Source organism: Lynx canadensis, chromosome F1 (assembly GCF_007474595.2).
Source record: "Lynx canadensis isolate LIC74 chromosome F1, mLynCan4.pri.v2, whole genome shotgun sequence".
NCBI classification, from domain to species: domain Eukaryota; kingdom Metazoa; phylum Chordata; class Mammalia; order Carnivora; family Felidae; genus Lynx; species Lynx canadensis.
The window spans coordinates 31,404,318-31,425,339 of NC_044319.2; the positions used below are offsets into that span (position 1 = coordinate 31,404,318).

Sequence of the window (21,022 nt, forward strand, 5' to 3'; positions counted from 1 at the left end):
AGTCAAGATCCTGAAATGTTTTCCAGATCATCCAAGAAAGTTGGTGCAGGAAGAGAAAGACTCAGCTTTCTTAGTAGCTAGAAGTACAGGTAATTGTCACCATTATGGGGATGGGGTTGTATGAAAATATTGTGGGTCAGGAAGGAAGGGAGTGGACTTTGAGTCCCAGAAAAGGAGGACAAAAATGTCAAGATGTCTTTGGAGGGACAGCAGGAACTAGAAAGAGTAAGGCAAGGTCTAATATGCGGAGCCTAGAATGAGGCAGTGAGAGATGGGGCAGAGGCTGCAGGAGGGGGTCCCCGACCTGCACGCTGGCTAAACCCCAATTTTTCTTGTGTGTCAGAGAGGCCCTTCTCCCGACCCCATGGACGAACCGTGATTGGTTTAGAATCTTAATCTATACCACTGGTCTGCTTATTAGTATGACCCAGTGCTGGCCGATAGAATCTGAGGGGGAGTCCACTGGGGGCTTCTGGGAAAGATTGTCCTCCTTGATAAAAACAGAGAGAGAGACAAAGGAGGCTGTTCCCTCTTCCCCATCTACGAGGCCCCTCCAGAGCCTGTCCTGTCCCACCTGGCAGTACCTGAGCTGGATAATAGCCAGTTCCCATTTCTCACCAGCTCCCCCCATGGCCCACACCTTCCTGCCCCAGCTGTTGGCGTGAGAGGCTGAGGTCTACAGCTCCTGCAGCTCCCAGTGAGAAGAAACCCAAGAGCCATGGAGCTGCTGCATCTTGGGATTCCCTCCAGGCTGCTTGACATGGGAGACAAGGCATATCTTCACAGTTGAAGCCACTTTATAATCTACTGCTCCACTGGCAAGGGAACCAGGGTTAAAATAACACTGGTAATACGTGCCATTGAAAGGAACATTACAGTTCATGCAGCACTTTATATGCGCGGGTCTTACTCGATCTTCACAAAAGACAAGAGGGTAAGTGAACAATAAATGAGGAAGCTTTGGCCAGGGGGCATAAATGACCCCCAAGGTCACAGAGCTAATTGCTGGTAGGCCTGATAGCATAAGTCAGAGCTGCTGACTCCTGCCCCAGGACCCTTTCCGCTCCGCCCGGAAGAGACCAAAACTGAAGCTAAACACAGGGACATACAGATGTCCCCGGGGCTAAGATGAAAGGTCAGACTGCAGCCTTACTGTCACCTTCCTGAAGCATCTTGGGGGAGAATAAGAGGGAGCCTGATCATCAACTGTCTGTGAGCCATTAGGTTGGGGGACTGAGCCCAGGGTGGAACCAGACAGTCCAGGAGAGGAGGAGGTGGGCACATGGGAGCAGCCTGTTTCTCCACCCCCAGGAAGATCCTGGATGGAAGGAAGGAAAGATGACAAAGTGTAAAGCAAGGATTGGCAGTCTTCCCGAAGCACGAGGCCAATTGGCTTCCCAAGCAGGCAGGCACGTGTGGATCTAGCCCGGAAGAGACGGGTCATGGGGATTGGACCAGAGAGAGGAGTGTCGGGAGCAGGGCAGGCTCCGTCTGAGAAGCTTTCCAGAGAAGGTGAGTTCTGCACAGAGAAAGGGGCCAAAGAGGGCACCTGGGTGTTTCTGACTTCGGCTCAAGTCATCACCTCACAGTTGATGAGTTCGAGCCCCACATCCGGTGAGCTTGAGCCCTGCTTCAGGTGAGCACAAGCCCCGCTTCTCTCTCTTTCTCTTTCTCTCTCTGTCTCTCTGTCTCTCTGTCTCTCTTTCTCTCTCTCAAAATAAATAAATAAATAAATGAATAGGAGTCAAAGAGGCTCTGGGAGGGCTGGGAAGGGCTGCTCTGTATGCTTCCCTGACACTGGTGTGAACTGGCTGTGGGCCCTTAGCTGGGGGGTACACAGAGGACCCCTTCCTTGTCATTTAACCCTCAATAAAGAGATCCCAGGGGTAAACTCAGACTCTTCACATGATCAAATGTGAAATGTGTTGCAAGAAGTGATACTTATCACAAAGTACCCAAGTATGGACATTATTTACTTTAAAAAGATCAAAATAGGTAACAAAAAGCATTTTATGCACACACACACACACACACACACACACACAGTGCAGATTTCAGTTCCATATCATAGATGACCAGACAAGGTAGAGACCTAGACATAGAGAGGGAAACTGAAAAGAGGGGTTACAAGGATAGAGGAAAAGCATGTGAACATTGAAAGTTGATGAGGAAAACACCCTTGTTTCAGAGGGCTTCACCAAGGCATTAGAACTTTTTCTTTTTTCAGTTGTCCATGTGTTTATAGTTGCCTATGTTGATGGCAGGAGGTGAGCTTCATTTATTTCTTTGTGTTTTCATTAATCAACAGACATTTACCCCGTGTCTAAGTGTATTGGACACTATCCATGCAGCCGGGGTTAGAAATGAAACACAGGACTCATGCTCTGAGGCATCCACAGAGCATATGTGCACGGCCGAGGGTCAGAGCAGGACGGCACACAGTTATAATGCAGTGGGATAATGGTAAGGAGAGGCATGAGTGCCATGGAAGCAGAGAGAACCAGGTCTAGCCGAGCCTGGGCAGGGGCTTAGAAGCCTCCTTCCTTGGTCTATATTAGCAGGAACCCGCACCACCAGAGCATTCTTGGCAAGAACAGACCCAGGACTGAACTAAGGCAGTGTCACAGAAAGGAAAGGATTGGCGAATGGGGAGAGGGTCCAGGAAGCACTTGGTTGAGGAAGATGACCCCAAGTTGCCCCAGATTTCTGGCTCATGAAACTAGCGGAATGGGGGTGTCATTGACTGAAATAGAGAAGAAGGGAAAAGAACAGGTCTATGGACAAAAGAGTTTTTTCTTCTCAAATAAAAAATCTGATCATACAAATATCTGACATAACATTTTCCGAAGAGTCTTCCTAGCTTTTAGGATAATATTTAAACTCTGTTGTTTAGCACATATGGCCCTCCCAATTCTTTCTTCTCTAGGCTTATTTCTTGTCACTCCCTTAAGTCCTTCCTTAGACACAGCTATATAAAACTCTTAGTTATTCCAAGACACATTCCATGGCTGTTGTATAGTTTTGTACATGTGATTCTCTCTGGCTAGAAAGTACTCTGTCATGAACATCTGTTGTTTGTGTTCTCAGTACCCTCTCCTTTGGGTTACCTCTCCTGACTCATTCCATGTGGCCCTGTTGGAGCTGCCAATCACAGCATCCCGCCCCCTGGTGGCAAGAGTGGGTAGGGAAGCCGGGTCTGGTCAAGCAGAGTATCCCACACCTCTGTGATTGGCCTAGGATTGGCACGTGACCCAAGCTGGGCCAATCAGAGCCCTCCTCTGGGATTTTATATATATAATATAAAAAAAAAATATATATATATATATATATATATATATATATATATATATATATATATATATATGCTGGGGCTAACCAACTGAGTTGATAAAAGCCTGGAACTTCCTGTGGCCAACTGACCCCTGAAACATGAAAGAAGCTGAACTGATTAGGAGAGAATGAGTTCAACTCAGAGGAAGAAACAACAGACCCGATGCAAGGACAGCAGCAAGTCTGAATGCTGTGTGAGTTCTGAGGCCAGCTTCACTCAGGTGTCCCTGGTTTGCTTAAATCTGTCCTGTCACTTAAAAGTGAAAGACTCCTATAGCCCAAATCCCAATTTCTGCTACCCACTTCCCACACATCCTTCAAAACTCAGTTCCAACCCAATTCCCCCAGAAAGTCTCCCCTGACCAGTTGCTCCTCCCCTCCTGGTTCAATGCACTTCCCTTGGGTTCCCATAACATTCTGGGCATATTTCAGTAGTATCCCTTAGCAATTAGATATGTTATCCTTGGTTCATATTTCTGCTTACTGTCAAATCGTAAGCTTCTTGGCCCTAATCGTATTCATATCATACCTCAGTTCCTGGCACAGAGAAGGTATTAAAAAAAAACTTTTGATGAGCAAATAACAAGTTCAGAACTTGTCTGTGGAACATTCAGGTGCCAGGGGGTGGGGGCTTTGGGTATGTTAGTCATGGGGAGAGGGGGTGCTTCTGTGGAACAGGTGTAGGAGGCCAGTGGGTTGTGGGCAGTGAACAGTAAGGAACGCCCTTGGTCTGTCTCCAGTGGCTTTTCCAAAGAGGGAAGGAGGGTAATAGGGTGACTGGAAAGGACAAGGGGAGATTTATTTGAAGATTCCAAAATTCTAAGTGTGTTTATATGTTGAGGGAGTGAGGCCAGGGAAGACAGGGGTGAGGATGCAGGGGAACCAAGACATGGAACCAGGGTAGAGGATGGGCGTGAGCACAGGTAGAAGGACAAAGAACAAGAATGCCCAGCAGACACTCAGTTTACATTCAGGAGCCCCACAGGCTAGTGAGGTTGGGCCGAACACTTTTTCCTAAGACTCCCAGAGCATTCGGCTGCCTTTCTCTCAATTACCCTCCACCTCCCAGCAAGTAGAAGGCCATTGCTGAGCTTGAGTGGCGCTATCAGGTCACTGGCCTCCAGCTGGGTCCAGACCTCCCAGGTGCTGGCCAGAGTTCAGAGTAATCCTCGCCATTGTTCCTTTTGTTGTTGTTATTGGACCCAGGAGATCAGATTCCCAGGATAGTGTTCACTGACTTTGTCCGAGGCCATGTGATCCTGTCAAGGGAGGAGCATGGATGTAAATTATTGAGGAAATCTTAGGTTCTCAACAACTCCCTAGTGAGTCAAATATGCCAAGAAACCGAAGAGGACTCTGCCCTTGGGGTGTTCACAGCTGGGATTGTGCAGGTGATCACTTCCCCGGCCTGTGGCCTCTGAGCCTGCCAGAGATTGAAACTTGAAGTCTGGAGGCTCATTAGGGCCCTCCAGCAGCCAGGATTTCCCAAATGATCTGGAGGGGAGAGACTGCAACAGCCCACAGATAGAAACCCAACTGAGAAACTACATTCATTTGGGGCCTTTGGAGGGGATATGCAGGTGAGGAGAAAGCAGTCCCTGTTCCCCCTGGAGGAGCCCAGGGAGCCATGGTCTTTGCTCAAGAGAGAGAGGCTCAGCCTCACTGTGGAAGGCATGATCCCTGCCCTTGGGAGTTCCTGACCAGACAGAGGTCACCAGGGGTGTGTGCTCACACACACACACATACACACACACACACACACACACACTGTGACTGTAATGACAGCAACTGGAACAAGATACAGACAGGGTGTAAGCACTGTGCTGGAGGCTGGAACTAGCCAGATCACTGCAGACGGGTAGCCCAGAGGAGGGGATTATCTGGAGTTGCCCCCTTCCCAGAGGCCACCCCCTGCCATCTGGTGCAGAGCTGTGCCAGGCAGGGTCCAAGCTAGTTGGATGCTTGCTGGTTCCGGCTGCTGAGTATCAGACACTGTGGTTGTTCACAGGGGGGCAATGCTGGAAGGATCTTGCTGGCTTGTTGCCTTAAGTCCCAGACTACTCTCTGGAAGAGAAGAAGGGAAGGTGGGGAAGAGATCAATGTTCAGTCTTTCCAAGTTTTCCTTGGCTTTGGTTATCAGCAGACAGCCCATCTGTTTGCTCAGGGCTCTCACTTCCCTACCCTTGAATACCTGTTATCACACTTGCTGTGTTTCTGGGCTCTCAAAGATGGCTGAGCCTGTGTGTGTGTGTGTGTGTGTGTGTGTGTGTGTGTTCTTGTATACCTCATGCATCTCTATGCCCGGCCTTCCAAGTGCACACCTGCATATCTCCATGTAGATGTGACCACATGTGATAATTCCCGTATTTGCCTAAGTTGCCCCTGTGTACACATGAATGTGTCCAGTTGTGTGTGCTGGGGCGGGGGATCCTCATTGCAGACACCAAGCATTCATCTGCTAGGTTTTAATGTCCAGCAACATGATAACATCAATACAGCAGGCTGGACATTGAGCTGAGTCTCACCATTTCCCTGGCTTTGTGCAGAACTGATACATGTAACTTAACGTCTCAAACTCCTTCTTCCTTCTCAGCTCGCCCTGAGTCCCTGAAGAACTCTTGTATGTTACACCCAAGACTTACCCAGAAGGGTAGAGGATGGCTGATCTTTGGAGCTTCCACTAACTCTCCGATCATTTATCCACTTGCCCCTCAAACGATCCATGAGCTTCTGCCAGACCAGACCCTGTGTTAAGAGCCAGGGATACAGAAATGAGTAAGACAGAGTCGCTGTTTTCATGAAATGCACATTCTTGTCAGGGAGGAAGGCCTGGACACAACTAATTATGTTCAAAGGCAGACTCTGATAAGACCATGGGACTACAGAAAAAGAAGACACTAACATCCCTGAGGAACCTGGGATGGTTTCAATGAGGTGGCACTTCGCTAGGACTGGAGTAGAATTTTGACAAGAGAATGTACAGAAGAGCATTGCATGCAGAACAACGGTATGATCAGAGATCTGGAAGTGAGAAGGCCCACAGAATGTCTACTTTCAAACCCTTCTGCAGGGCTAGCACGATGCATGACTCTGGGGAGTGCCTGTCACATAGAATTCAGTGTGAAGGGTGCCCCCTAAAATCTGGTCCTGCCCTTCTTCTCTGCATTCTTATAAGTCTGTGTCCCCAGGCTTTGCTCATGTTACATCTAACCAATTCCAAATAGGAGCAAATGACTAAGGTGAGGTTAAAAGAACACGGGGTAGGAGGGGGGCCACTGACGATGTTGTGAGCGAGGCTCATGAGAGTCCCGTGGAAAGCCAGCCCAATCTGTAAAGATAAAGTCAGAATGGGCTGTTGAGAGTGATTGCAAAGTCTTTCTCTGAATCATTTGTTCAACAAACATTCATCTGATGTGGTCTCTGGAAGGAGACAGGCACAGAAGAGAAGTCTCCTTATTTGTTCATGATGATTTAGGTTAGTGTTTCTTTAAGAGTTTTCCTAAGAACAATAAATAATCCAGAGAGATTCTGAGCTCAAATAAGAGTTACTGGAATCAAACACATTTAGAAAATATGTGTAAACAAAGCAAACAAGTCTCTCTACTATAATATTTATCAGGGCTTGTAAAATCTTATGCTCTGCAAATCTCCATGAGTGGGATAGGCCCAGCAAAACTTCCCAACGTTATTCAAACTGTAAACCCCATATGTTCCCACAGAACTGGTAAGGTTGATTAAAACCTTCCTGGGGAAACCCAAGATTGGGAACAGTAACTCTAGGAGTCCTTGGGATAATGGCAAACCAGGGGAAAGGGATTCATGAACTCTTGGGCAAATAGTGTGGCCAGGACATGCGTCATCCATCTTACTCCAACCAGGAAGACTTCCTAGAGGATGTGTGGTCTCAGGGACCATTAAGAGAAGAAAGGGCAATCTCAAGGGACCACAGTTTAACCGCTGTCATATGGAAACAAACGTACTCGGGGGGGAATATCCATGCAGTGAAATGCTATGCACTTAAGTATCTGTTAGAACATGCTTTGAGGAAGGGGTAAGGAGGAAGGGAGAGGCCCAGGTCTCCCCTCCTCACAAGTCACACCCAGCCTGATGGAGCAAGCATAGAACCTGCCTTCTGGGAACTCCTAGCCTGATGGAGGGATGCAGGAAATGATGGTTCCCAAGACACTGGACATCAGGCAGCAAGGGTCACTGACACCTGAGAGGTGGAAACAAACAAAGAAAGCCCTACAATTGCCTCCGTGTACTGCCTTGAGAGGATTTCTAAGCCATGACGCAGGGAAGGGAAGCCGAGGTGGACCCCAGCAGATTTTGTGAGTGAGGAGAAGGAGCCGCAAGTCTGGGGAGACCCAGGCAGCTACAGTACGCACAAGAGAGTACCCAGGAGGAGAGAGCTGCGTGGAGAGAGGACCCTAGGAATCTCCAAGTTTTAAGCAGAGCACTGACTCACATATGTGTGTGGGGAAACTAGCCCCAACTTTCCAACTGGGGGAAAGAATCACCCAATAGATGTAGGGAAGAGTACTCAAAACTCACACAGAGCTGGGAACACTCCCTATTCCCACCAGTAAGACTAGAAAAACTAATAACTTATGGATAGAGTACTCAGAAGGATCTTACTTCAGTAGTGGAAAATAATTAGCCTTAGACTAAATACTGCTCTCATCCTGCCTAACAAATCTTAAAGCCATGAAAGGATAAAATTGCTGCATCCTGGAACAAATTCAACAATATTTATCAGAATATGAAAGTATTTAGTACCCAGAAAAGTAAAATTTACAATGTCTAGCATTCAATAAAAAATTACTAGGCATGCAAAGAAACAGGAAAATACAGCCCATAACGAGGAGAAAAAATAATCACTGAAACTGGCCCAGAACCTACAATTAGGGTGACAAGTGTCCTGGTTTGCCTGGGACTATCCTAGTTTTAGCACTGAAAGTGGTGCAGTCCAGGAAACTCCTCAGTCCCAGGAAAACTGGGACGATTGGTCACTCTACACCCAATTAACATCATATATAATAGTAAACGACTGAATGTCTTCTCCCTAAGGTCAGGTGCACATCAGAATGTCCACTTTTAACATGTTTATTGTGCTGGAGATTCCAGCCACCACATAAGGCAAAGAAAAGAAATCCCTACTGGAAAGGAAAAGTAAAACTGTCTTTGTTTCCAGATAATATGAAGAAAATCTGATTGACTCTACAAAAAAGCCATGAAACTAATATGTGAGTTAGTAACATCGCAAAATACAGGTAAATATCCTCAAATCAATTGTTTTTCTATATTCTAGCAATGTACTATCAAAGTTGAAATTAAAATACCGATACCCATTTTAATAGAATCAAAAAATATGAAGAAAGGATAAACATGGCAATCAATATGAAAGATATGTGCATGGAAAACTACAAAACACTGATGAGAGAAATTAAACAAGGTCTAAATAAATGAAGAAACTTATTTAGAGGTTGGAAGACACAATATTTGTTAAGATGTTAATTCTCCTCAGATAGATTCAATACATCTCAAAAAAATCCCAATAGTCATTTTGGTAGAATGCTGATTCTAAAATTCATGTGGAAATACAAAGAAACTAGAATAGCCAAAACAACTTTGAAAAAGATCATATTTGGAGGACTAACACTACTTGATTTCACGACTTACTGTAAAGCTGTAGTGACCAATAGACCCACTCGTAGATGCATGTAGTAGGCTGACTTGTATCCCACTCCCTCAAAGTGTATGTCCACCTGGAACCTATGTTGTGATTTTATTTGGAAAAAGAGTCTGGGAAGATGTAATTAAGTTAAAGATCTTAAGATGAGAACATTCTGGACTTGGGATAGGTCCTAAATCCAATGACAGGTATCCTTATAAGAAGAGGGGAAGACCCTGGGTTGCCTGGGTGGCTCAGTCGGTTAAGCGTCTGACTCTTGATCTCAGCTTAGGTCTTGATCTCACAGTCGTGAGTTTGAGCCTTGCATTGAGCTATGAACTGAGTGTGAGACCTACTTCAAAAAAACAAAAGAAAAGAGGGGAAGATCCTGAGAGATCCCCAGGTGAAGCCCGGGTAAAGACAGAGGCAGAGATTGGAGTAATGCGGCCACAAACCAAGAAATGTGTGAGCCACCAGAAGTTGGAAGAGATAAGAGAGAATTCTCGACTACAGCCTCTGGAGGGAGTGCTGCCTGCCAACCCTTTGATTTCAGACTTTGGGCCTCTAGAACTGCGAGAGAATAAATTTCTGTTGTTTTAAGCCACAAAGTTTGTGGTATTTTGTTAGGCAGTCCAAGGAAACAAATGTATAACTTTTTTTCTACAAAAGTGCAAAGGTAATTCAGTGGAAAAAAATTAGTCTTTTCAACAAATGGTGCTGGAACAGTTGGATATACATATGCAAATAAATAAACTTGGATTCGTGCCTTTCAGCATATATGAAAATTAACTCAAAATGGATCATAAACCTAAATGTAAAACCAAATCTGTAAACTGGAAGAACTCATAAGACAAAACCTTTGTGACCTTCTGTTGAGCAAATATTTCTTTTTTTTTTTTTTAATGTTTATTTATTTTTGAGAGAGAGAGAGGGCACAAGCAGGGGAGGGGTCGAGAGAGAGGGAGACACAGAATCCGAAGCAGGCTCCAGGCTCCTAGCTGTCAGCACAGAGCCCGACACAGGGCTTGAACCCACCAACCGCGAGATCATGACCTGAGTCAAAGTCCGACGCTCAAACGACTGAGCCACCCAGGCGACCCTAAGCAAAGATTTCTTAGACATGATGCCAACACATGACCCACAAAAACTGATAAATTAGACTTTGTAGAAATCTCGTGCTCTTCGTAAGACCCTGTTCCGAGAATGAAAAGGCAAGTCACAGACCAGGGTGCATACACCTAATAAAGGACTCGTGCATAGTTATATATTTTTTAAAACTCTCAAAACTCGATAATTCAAAAACAACCCAATTTTAAAAATCAGCAAAGATTCAAATAGACATGCCACCAGAGAAGGTACACAGATGACGAACAGGCACATGAAGAGACGCTCCACATCATTAGTTAGGGAAATGCAGATCAAAACCACAAGATACTACTAAACATGTGTAAGAATGGCTGAAACGAAAGGCCTTCCATATCAAACGCTGGCAAGAACGCAGAGCCACTGGAACCCCCCTGCACTGCCGGTGGGAACATCAAATGGAACCACCACTCTGGCAAACAGTGAGGCAATTTCTTAAATAAACATGCATTGATTATATGACTCAGATAGTCCACAGCTAGCTATTTACCCAGAAGAACTGAAGGCATATGTCCACACAAAGACTTGTACACAAACGCCCACCCACACTTGAATGGATAATCAAATTACAGAATTAAAAAGAAATGAACAGGTGATACATGGGACAACGGATGAATCTCAAAATAATTGTGCCAAGGGAAAGAATCTGGACCAAAGAAGACAAAGTGAACCCTTCCGTTTGTATAAAATTCTATAAAATGAAATGAATGCGTAGTGACAAAAAGCAGACCAGTGGTTGCCTGGGAGGGGTACAGGGGTGCGGAGGGGAGGGAGGATGGATATGTATCTCCCAGTAATGGTTTCATGGGTGTTTGCATATGGCAAAACGTCTCAAAGTGCACAACTGAAATATGTGTGGGGCGTTGTATGTCAGTTAAACCTCAGTAAAGCTAGAGAACAGAAACGAAGAAAAACCAGTATCTCCAGCATTCCCAGCATTAGTGCTGCAGCCACTGCAGTGATGGAGGGCGGAGGGAAGGGGAGGCTGAGGCCTCACTCCCAGGGGCCATGCTAGCTCACCCCCATCCACACACACACACACACACACCCCAAGGACAGGATGCAATGACCCGGAGGCTGCCTGTCCTGACTTCTCAGCCCCTCCATCAGGCAACTGTCCGTGCAGGCCTGAGGTCTGGCCTGAGGGTAAAGTTAGGGGGAGAATGAGGTCATTTAGAGTTCTTGGAGCGAGATCCCTAGAGAGTGAGTACAAACATCAGAAAACATTTGGTCCAACAGATGCTGTAAAAGCCCTTGGAGTAATCTCCTTTTTTTGCTTCATTAGTCTGCTTCCCATCTGCAGCTGGATCTTTCCACAGGAACCGGGGTGGGGGTAGGGAGGGGCTCTGCTCGATTGCTGTCTGCAGTCGTGGAGGGAGTTCCATGAGGAGGAGAGAGTCCAGGACCCAGGCTTCACTGTGGTGACACCCCAATTACAGAGGACAATTCTTCCCAGATTTTCAAGGGTGTGATTTTTTCCTTTAAATACAGTTGCCTTTTACATGTAACTACATTTTTTTTTCCATGACTACGTTTTATAAAATTGCTCTGAGGGTCTACTCAACTGGAAGGTAAGAGAGTTTGCAACCATATTCCCAGAAATCCTGCTGAAGGACTGGGAGGTGGTTTCTTCTGTTAAGGCATTCAGAAATCTCCCCTGCCCTCAACCAATCTGGTTTATGCCAAAACTGAGTTCAGCTCACCCTTTTGCAAAGTCAAAGACTCAGAAATTCTAGCCTGCTGTATATAAATGACCACAAACTCAAAGTGGTCAGTCTGCATAATTGGCAGACTTCAGGAGCACGGTTGGGACCCAGGTGTTCGGGTCAGCAAGCCTCAAGGAATTCTTCCAGCTCGGAGGGCAGATTCCCAAGGTCCCGGAATAGACTCCCCTACCCCCACTCCCCCCCACCCTTGCCTGTCACCCCTGTCCCCTTTCTCTGAAAAATAGATCTACGATCTACACCTCCCCACCCTGCTCAACATGAAACACTAGTAATAGTCGACACGGGGCACTCAGGTGGCCAGTCACCGATGCGAACCCTTTGCACACATCATCCAGCTAATCCTTACAACAACCTCTGAGATGGGTAGCATGATTATTCCTGTTTTACAAATAAGTAAACTGAGGCAAAGACAGGTGAGGGTACAGAGTTTCCAGGTCTTTTATTTTAAAAATTTTTAAATTGTGGTAAATCGTATATAACACGAAATTTACCTTCTTAGCCATTTTTAAGTGTACAGTTCATTAGTGTCCAATAAAGCCTCTGTGTCCAACCTCCAAAACTCTCTTCATCTTGCAAAACTGAAACTCTGTCTCCATTAGACAATAGCTCACTTCGCCCTCTGCCCAGCCCCAGGCAACTAGCATTCCACTTTCTGCCTCCATGAATTTGACGACTCCGGGTACTTCGTATAAGTGGAGTGAGGGAGCATTTGTCCTTCCGTGACAGACTTCTTTCACTTAGTATAATGTCTTCAAGTGTCATCCGTGTTATACCAGGTTATCAGAATTTTCATTTCCTTTCAGTTTTGCAAGATTAGTCCTGGGGCTGGGTGGTGGTGATTTGCACAATATGAATGTATTTAAGGCCACTGAACTGTATGCTTTAAAATGGTTAAAATGAGGGGTGCCTGGGTGGCTCAGTTGGTTAAGGTCCAACTTTGGCTCCGCTCATGATCTCGCGGTTCAGGAGTTCGAGCCCCCTGGGTCGGGATCTGTGCCGACAGCTCAGAGCCGGGAGCCCACTTCGGATTCTGTCTCCCTCGCTCTCTGCCCCTCCCCCGCTCATGCTCTGTCTCTTACTTTCTCTCAAAAATAAAAATAAACATTAAAAAATTAATATTAAAAAAATTATATGGTTAAAATGATAAATGTGTGTTTTACCACAATGAAAACGACGACAAAGACAGGTGAGATTTGCCCAAGGCACACAGTAAGTGGCAGTCCAAACCCAGGTGGGCGAGCTCCTGCGTCCATGATCTTTTACAACCTGCTGTATACTTTCTCTCAGAAGAGAAATCACACAGACAAAGCCTGAGGCCCCGAGTCTTTCTAGGACAATACAAGATGTGTGCACCGCTATAGATTCAGGTTCAGGGTTTATCAGCAGCAGCAATGGGCAGTCCGCACAGGGCTCAGAGGGGGAGACAGAGTTAGATGCTGGAGTGATGGGGTCAGACAGAAGACATAATACAGAAGACCAGAGTCACAGTGTTTGGGGGGGATTTATAGGCCCACAACTGAAGGCTTAGGGGCCACAGAATGACCTGAGACTGGGACAGGCTGGGGAGACAGGGTGTCAGAAGGGTGTGTGAAGGTGGATGTGCCAAGAAGCCACATTCAGTGACGGGCCTGGGTGGGACTCACAGAAGGAAGGGCACCGGCTTCCCTTGCCTCTTCCTTTACCTCTGAGGAGCAAAGAAGAAGGGGGAGAGAAAGGTTCCCCCTCAAGTGGCCTCCGATCCTCTTTCTTGGGAAGGGAACAGGAATCGTGGGCAGGGACAGGGAAGGGAGAGGATCAAGAGACTGAGTGGGCACAATGGTCAACTCAGCACAGACCCCCCCCATCCCTTTTCATGTGTCTTAGCCATGACTGTGTCCTGACTTGGGGGGTTAATTTTCTTCCCTATATTTCATCCCTCTTAGAGATAAGAAGGGAGAAAGACTCAGAAATTCTAGCCTGCTGTATATAAATGACCACAAATTCAAAATAATCAGAGTCTACATAATTGGCAGACTTCAGGAGCACGGGTGGGAGAACACTTTAAATGTCTTTTTCACAAAGAAGATGTGAAATGTCTTTTTTACAAATAATTTTAGATGGTTTTTAAGAATCTGGATAATAAAAGAGACATATAAACGATAAAAATAAGGATGATCAGAGGAAAATTCATATCTGAATGTAAGGTTGGCAGGAATATATAACCTTTTATTTTCTCTCTCTGATTTGTCCCTGGCCAGGCATAGCTCTTCCTGGAGTGTTAGTGTTCTCACCCCACCTTGGGAGCTCCAGAGGGGAAGCCAGGAGAGCCACCCAGGGGAAGATTGCTGGTTATCTATGCAGGGGTTGGGGTGGATCACAGAAGCCATCGCAGAGGAAAATCTAAGTCAAGAGCAGCACAGGAAGCTGTCACTTGTGCAGACACGACCAAGGCCCTCTGACCTCAGGGGAAACCACTACCTCCCAGCCTCTACAGGGTCTCATCCTAGCAGCCATAGGCTTCAAGCTGGGCTACGTATGGTTCTTCTTCTGGGACAGGATGACCCTGACATGTTGGCCCCACAACTGAATTACCTCCCAGGGAATCTTTGGAAAGAGCTGAGGAAAAGCAGCAGTCCTCTGATGAAGTGTGTGGGCCCTACCTCGGTTCCTGGGCAAGAAGAGGCTGGCCTGTCTCCAGCCTGGTTGTACCATGTGATCAGGCCTGGGGGTCTTGATGCCATGTTCCTCCCCACCCCCCACCCCCACCAGCATCACTCAGTTAAAACTTCCTGGTGGAGGAGAGGGGCGGGACAGGAAATGCACTTTCTGGGCCTGAGCTCAGCGAGTGTGCAAGTTTCCCTTGGCCGTTCTGAACTACTTAGGGCAGTGGTCCCCAGCCGTGTCGAAGCTGTTTCAAGCACTGAGACTTGTTACAATTTTGAACAACCTCCTACTCTCTGTGTCCCAAATACAGGTGCTCAAAGGGATGACCTAATCCAGAAGTCAATGAGGCAACCGGAACACTGAGACCATTCTCCTGCCTTCCCTGGTCCCTGCGGCCCTGGAGTGCCCGGGCTCCTAGGATATCTTTCCAGCCCCATCCCCTCACACACAGACCTATTTATCACCCTGCTCCCCCTCTCAGCACCTTCTCCTACCCAAAATGCCACCAGCCTTCCTCCCTTAGATCTTGCAGGGGCACCCGATTTACATTGTCTAGTGGTGCAATGATGGTGTGCATGTGTAACCTTATCTTTAGCCATACTTCCTGAAGCAAGTTGAGGCCCAGATTCCTGAAAACTCTTGGCCTATTAACCCCCAGAGCTATAAGGCCCTGAGCGAGGCAGCCTCACCGGTTCTGCTGGGCAGCAGAGAGCACCCAGCCATCCAGGCTGCCATTTTGCAAGGGAGCTTGGGTCACACTGAAGTTTTCAAACAATCTCCTAATGCTCTGAAGTGTTGGGTAGGAAGGCCTGTTCTCCATAAGCAGATAGGAGAATAATAATTAGAACAAAAGAGTAACTAGCTAGCGTTTACTGTATTTGTAGTGAATCCCAGGCACTTACATGCATTATCTAACATACTATTGACAACTTTAGAAGTTGGTGATAGAAGTTAGGTGCTTTTTTTAATGCCCTTATTAAACATAAGAGAACACAACCTCAGTAAGCAGAAGGCCGGTTCTCAAACTGGACCATATCTGTCCCCAGAGCCACGCTTGTACTCAATACCAGTGTTTCTCAACTTGTGGGAGCGTCAGCACCTGCCGGGGAACCCCACCCCAGAGTTCCTGATTCTGTAGATCTGCAGTGGAGCCTGAATTTGCATCTCTCAAAAGGTCCCAGGTGCCCCTGGCGATCCCAGGAGGCACCTCTTCAGTTGCACTGCTCTGTGCTACCCTTGTGACCCACCCCCCCCAACTCCCTGCAGAGACCAACTGAGTCTCTCACAATCCTCTGGTGTTGTCACCTGGTGGTATTTATCTAGAAAATATCCAGACCCTGCAGATGTCACATGTCCATGCCACCGGGGCCAGACAGTCCCTCGGTCCCCAAAAATGGGACTGCAGAGGGGGCAGGCACAAACTAAGGTCCCCCTCTGTGCTCAAGATGCACAACTTCTTGTGGCCAGCAAAACACTTACCAGCATGACAAGTCTATTCATACATATCTCAGCCATCTTTGCCCCCACATGGAAGCAGACGGGGTCAGGAGTCAGGACCCCCAGCTGACCACTCTCAGGCACTTCGTTTCTGTCACGTAGCACCTAGCACATCACATCATTGACACTGACTTCAGTGTTGTGTGATTAGTGCCCTGGCCTCATACTGTAACAGAAGTGCCCTGTGGCCAAGCATTTTTTTCTTTTTTTTTTTTCAATTTTAAGATTTTGCATGTCTTGTTTTTTTCTTTTAATGTTTGTTTTTGACAGAGAGACAGAGACAGAGAGAGAGAGAGAGAGCACAAGCAGGGAAGGGACAGAGATAGACGAAAACAGAGGATCCAAAGCGGGCTCTGCATAGTCAGCACAGAGCTGGGCGCAGGGCTCGAACTCACCAACTGTGACATCATGACATGAGCTGAAGTTGGTTCCTCAACCAACTGAGCCACGCAGGCATCCTGCACAGGCCTCTCGTCTGCCTCGTGTCCCACTGTGTGCCCAGTATCTAGAACCACTGGTGGCTGGCTCACAGAATGTGGACCAGAAAAATGAATCGAATGACCAAATAAACAAATGGATAGCGGGACGAGGAAATGAATAAGTGAACGAGCAGATGCAGAGAAGAGTCATAGACAGGCTGTGGAGTGGGAATGAGCAAAAGCCACGACTGGCACAGAAGCTGAAATGTCAACTGGCCAAATAGATAAGTCAGACGAAAAAGCTGTTGTAGGACTCTCGGCTTCCCCCTCTCCCTTCTTGAAAGAGGTCACCTTTTCCCAGGTACGGAAGGCATAGCCTGATGTGTTCCTGCCCCCACAGTAATCTGAACAGACGTGTATCAGTCTGCTGGGGCTGCCATTACAAATTTCACAAACCTGGTGGCTTCCTCAAGAAACTGTCCCACAGCTCTGGGGACCAGAAGTCCAAGATCCGGGCGTCAGGGGGGTTAAGTTCCTCCTTTATGTCTATGAGGAAACAGGCTCGGAGTGAAAGGCCTGTGAGAAGATTTGCTGAGAAGGAGCTCAAAAGTGCCGGCCCCAGTCAATGGATGCAAGATCACACCTGGGGATTCTTTTGCAGCTGCACCTGTTTCCTGGGCTTGGTAGAGAAGGTCTGAGGGCTGAGCGCTCGAGGGGACCGGAGGCTGCCTCCTGGGCCCGGCTGCCCCGGCACCCTGGGCGAGAGCCAAGTTGGCCACAGGGTTCATGTAGAATTGCAGACTTCCCTTTCTGGTTCTTCCCGTCCTGGGTGCGAATTCCCCACCCCCACCACCTCTTGTGTGGCACGGGAAGAAAGGACTGGGTGGGGTCAGCTGAGCAGCAGCTTCTGGGCCTTTCTGCCTGCCTTAGGTGCCCTCGGTCCAGCCTCTTCTTCGTGTCTGCAGACACGCTCCCTGCACTGGGCATGGGGAGCCGGACACACCTCTAACTCCTTCTGTGTTCTAATTTCCTTTTTCACTTGAGCAGCCTCAGTAAACGTAGTTTTAATGCTTTTACCAACACTCCTAATGAAGGTGGCCACCAACAATCACATGAAACAAACCATTTAGTGGTGAACTCCTTTTGATCCCCGGCCCCATTCCTAATTTAGTCATGGTAGGCAGAATTGAGCCAATTTGGGATTCACGGAATCCAAAGTCATGAAAATAGACTCCCCCCTCCCCACACGCCCTGCCCTCCGCAGCTGGTGCCCTGTGACCCTCTGCTCACCTCACTCTGCCCGGGACGACGCCCTCTCCACACCACACTCCCGAGCCTCCTGTCATTTCCCTGCTGCTGTGACTCCAGGTCTCTATGTCTCTCCTCCCCACATGGTCTGTCCACTGCACAAAGGAATCTCCAAATGGAGGGCCTGACCTCCTCCTCCACAGACCTCCCCCCTCCCTCCTGCTGACCTCCACCCCAGTGATCATTTGCCAGGCAGCGCGTCCAGGAACCTGGGCGTCTGCCTCAACTCCTCCCTCTCATTTATTTTTTTTTTAATTTAATGTTTATTCATTTTTGAGAGAGAGACAGAGACAGAGCACGAGCAGGGGAGGGGCAGAGAGAGAGGGAGACACAGAATCTGAAGCAGGCTTCGTGCTGTCAGCACAGAGCCCCACACAGGGCTTGAACCCATCAACTGCGAGATCATGACCTGGGCCAAAGTCAGGCACTTAACTGACTGAGCCACCCGGGCTCCCCTCTCCCCTCCCATTTATTGCCCACATTCCAGTCACGGTGTCCCAGTCGTTCTGCCTTCTAAACGTGACCGGATGGTGTCCTCTCCTCTGTGTTGCTATTGCCTTGGTTTAGAGACCTTCAAATGCCCCAGACCCCACGGTAACCTCTTATTTGGATTCTTTGCCTCCTGGCCTAAAACCTTCCTCCAACCCTGAGGTGATCTATGTCAGTGCACATCTGATGATGCTCCCCATCCTCCTGTTGAGAACACTTCAGTGGCTCCCTGTCACTGTCAGGATGGAGCACGACCTTCCAAGATTCAAGAACTTTTAAGGCCTGGTTGAGCCTCTTGCTACATAGCATCTTTACACACACCCAGGGCTGCCCCTCTGTTCTCCACACCTAGAACACTACCATCCACCCAGGCCTCAGATCCCTGGCTAACTCCTACTTGACCTTCAAAACCCAACTCAAGGGTAAATCAGGCCCTGAGGCATGTTTAGGAACATGTCTGTCCCCAGAAAGCAAAAGTTTTGCCGTTACTCTTTCAGTCATGGGGTCAAGGTTTCCATATTCGGACACTCTGTACCTAAGCATCCAAGGGTTTGAGCTCTTCAGAGGCTAGTCTCTTACCGTCTTCTCTTGTCTCCCACCTCCACCCCCCAAAATAGAGCATGCTGGCGCATGCAGGTGAGGGGCCAGGCACCCCTGTCATCCTTCAGTGCCTTCTGGAGGGAAGAAAAGGCACCCTCAGATGGTGACAGGCAGGATGGCAGAGAAAGGGCAGGGCTGAGTGGCTATTAATGGTTCTGGCCCCTGGATGCCCCTCAGAAACCCCTGGGGGACTTCCCCAGATCATAGAAACCTGGCCTCTCACCAGAGACCCTGATGCAGGACACCCGAGGTGTGGCCTTGGCATCTTTGTTTTGAAAAATGAAGCCCCATAAGGGTTCTGATCAATGCTCAAGTTGAGAACCAGAGGATATTGTGATCAGATATGAGGCATCACAGATACCTCCCCGCTATTCATACATAGTTAAGGCACCAACATTTTGACTCATTTGTCTTCTTCCATATTTAAGTTAGAGCAGATGTGAGGCCGGTGCTCTTAACTGTTGATCTCCCCTATACTGTCCGGGAGAAAAGGCTGGTGGTGCTTCCCTGCAGGCCTCCTGGCCCCACTGGAGCCCTCCCTGAGAGCTGTCCCGGACCGCCTTCTTGCCACTGGGAGTTTCAAATTGGTCCAGTGCCTTACGGGCCTCCCCAAAGCCTGGGCCCAGTTCTAATCTAATCGGGGCTCCCACGGAAGTGTGCCTCAAAAGCAGAAGAGGCTCAAGAATGCTTACAAAGTAACAAACGAGATGTTATACATCGATTTTCAGTGTAGAAAAAGCACTGAGGGAAGGTAGATTAAACTCATGGTCACCATGAAGTAGGGTGGAGCAGGAAAGGCTGAGCTCTGAGTCAGAGAGGGAAGGGACAGGGACGAGAGGAGAGTCCGAGGCCGGAGTGAGGGGAAGGGCTCCCATCGCAACACCAGCTTCTGTTAGCATTGATTTCACGCGTTGTCAGTTCATCTCAGTCCATCTCAGACCATCAAAAATCACGGGTGTGTGCTGGTGTATTTGTACCAAATGCCTGCATCTAATTCTTATAGGCCACTTCCCCTCCCACCAATGGCAGGTGATGTGGGCCTGCATATAAGTTGCCCTGGCTTCCCTGCCCAGGGGGCTTCTGGAGAATGTCATACCATCAGTGGTCTAATGGCTGCAGCCATTACTGGTTGATCTGGTCCTGTCTCCACTGTGCCATGTGCCCTGTGATTTGGGCAGGAAGGGGGTCAGTGTCTCCCTGTCCCTGCTCATCCCATTCCCCTTACAGGGACAATTGAGGCATGAGGGTCCTGAGGGCTCCCTGGAGACCCAGGACTTTGCCAATATTTAACAGAGCCTGGGAAGGCTTTAGGGCTGTTCCACAAAGTCTCTTACTACGGAGACTGCAGACAGTATTTTTGGGGAGGCAGTCATACTCTGGCCTATGCGTTTTGATTCCTAGAACTCAGAGTATGTGGGTTTGGAAATGGTACCCTTTAGGGTGGGGTATGGAAAGACTTCTGTATTACCAAATATGTTAAATTAATGCAGCTTTATTTCTCTTCTTTAGTGTTTATTCGTTTATTTTGAGAGAGAGAGAGAGAGTAGGGGAGGGGCAGAGAGAGAGGGGGAGAGAGAGAACTACTGGTAATTGAAAGCATCAAGATGTTGCCAAATGAGATATGCTAGAAATCCACGTTCGGTAAAAGAGAACAATTAGTTCACAGACCTTAGAGATCAGATTGACGTTTTTTTTTTTTTAAATAAAAGTTTTATTTTTGATGAATATTCAATTTATAGAAATTGAATTCCCATATACCCTACACCTGGTTTCCCCTACTGTTAACATCTTACATTTGGTTTTTCTGTCACAACAAATGAATGAATATTGTTACTTTATTAACTGAAGTCCATACTTAATACCGATTCCTGCAGGGTTGGGTTTTTTTGTTTTTTGTTTTTTGTTTTTTTTTTCTCCACCTTAATGTCCGTTTCCTGTTCCAGGATCTTATCCGGGATGCCACATGACATTTAGTTGTCATTGTCATGGCTCCTTAGGGTCCTCTAGACTGGCAGTTAGACATGCCTTGTTTTTGATGCCCTTGACTAGACACCTTTTTTCACAAAAGAAGAAACAGACCTAGGAGGTTGCAGAGCCACTGAAGGGAATTCTAGAACCCTCTTCTCCATAATCTTCTTGCAATTTTGTTGCAATCTGATAATGTGCAACAACCCCCTCCCTTGCCATTAGCA

At 47.5% G+C, this 21,022-nt stretch overlaps 1 protein-coding gene across 1 annotated transcript in view; it reads left to right on the forward strand.

Moving 5' to 3' along the window:
- LPGAT1 (lysophosphatidylglycerol acyltransferase 1) overlaps positions 1-6,009 on the forward strand; it is a 91,169-nt gene extending 85,160 nt beyond the window's left edge. The window contains exons 10-12 of the transcript XR_003965866.1: positions 622-934; positions 1,312-1,512; positions 5,924-6,009. The gene's annotated coding sequence lies outside the window, so the exon portion shown is untranslated. The remainder of the gene's footprint in view (positions 1-621; positions 935-1,311; positions 1,513-5,923) is intronic.
- The last annotated feature ends 15,013 nt before the right edge of the window (positions 6,010-21,022 follow it).